General features: G+C 48.6%; 1 pseudogene; it reads left to right on the top strand.

Annotated features, from left to right (window-relative positions):
• The first annotated feature begins 626 nt into the window (after window positions 1-626).
• The window catches only part of LOC127668088 (L-lactate dehydrogenase A chain-like), a 1,333-nt pseudogene continuing 742 nt past the window's right edge, over window positions 627-1,217 (top strand).

The raw sequence follows: 1,217 nt of genomic DNA, 5'->3' as shown, positions 1-1,217 counted from the left end.
AGCTGGTCTGGTCTGGTCTGGAACTCACTATAGAGCCCAGGCTGCCCTCAGACTCACAGAGATGTACTTACCTCTCCAGAGTGGCCAGATTTGAAGGTGCATGCCAGCATGCCAGCGTACCAGCGTGTTAGCATGCCTAGCCTCAGATGCTTATTAGCCATGGCTTTTCTGCCTCTAACTTTTACAAATGAGAATAACATTATGTCAACCTAGAAGAAATTAGGTTGATGTTGAGAATCTGAACCAGGGAAGACAGGACAGTACCAGCCCTTGCATGTGAGCACAGCAGATGGTCCTCTTACTGAAATACAGTCTATCAGACTGTGGTCAGGCGAGATAGCACCTGCCTGCCTGACTATTAAAAATGTAATTGTTGAATCCTGGAGCCACTGTCGAGGACCGCAGACCACACTACCGCTCGCCTGACACCCTGCATCATGCACTAGTGGTCTCAAAAAGTCTGCTCAAAGTCCAAGATGGAAGCTCTCAGACCCTCTGGAACAAGGTCACAGTCGTTGGGGTTAGTGCTGGTGGCATGGCTTGTGCCATCAGGGTCTTGATGTAGGACATGGCAGCTGAGCTTGACCCCTGTTGGTGTCATGGAAGACAAACAGAAGGGGGAGATGATGGATCTCCAGCACGGCAGCTTTTCCTTAGAACACTAAAAAGTGTCTTCAGAAAAGACTATAGTGTGACTGCAAACTCTAAAGCATTATCACACGGGGGCCCAGCTAGAGAGAGAGCTGGCTCAGTTGGTTCAGTAAAACATCAACATCTTCAAGTTCATTATTCCCAACGTTGCAAAGTACATTCCAAACTACAAGCTGCTTCAAACCCAGCGGATATGTTGCCCTATGTGCCTTGGAAACTAGGAGGCTTTTCAAAAACTGAGTTATCAGGAGTGGTTGCAATTTGGATTTAGCTGGGTTCTGTTACCTGGTGGGAGAAAGGCTGGGAGTTCACCTGCTAAGCTGTCATGGGTGGTCCTAGGGGAGCCTGGTGAGTCCAGTGTGCCCATGTGCAGTGTCGTGAATGTTGCAGATGTCTCCCTGAGGAATCCGAACCCAGAACTGCAGACAAGGAGCAGTGGAAGGAGGTTCACAAGCGGTGGTTGATGGCGCCTATGAGGAGATCAAACGGAAAGGTTATGTGTTCTGAGCCATTATGTTTTTGGGCAAGAGCATAATTAAGAAATTAAGGTGGGTGCATCCCATTTC

The sequence above is a fragment of the Apodemus sylvaticus genome, chromosome 17 (assembly GCF_947179515.1).
Source record: "Apodemus sylvaticus chromosome 17, mApoSyl1.1, whole genome shotgun sequence".
Lineage (NCBI taxonomy): Eukaryota > Metazoa > Chordata > Mammalia > Rodentia > Muridae > Apodemus > Apodemus sylvaticus.
This window is presented reverse-complemented; position numbering and strand designations above follow the sequence as displayed.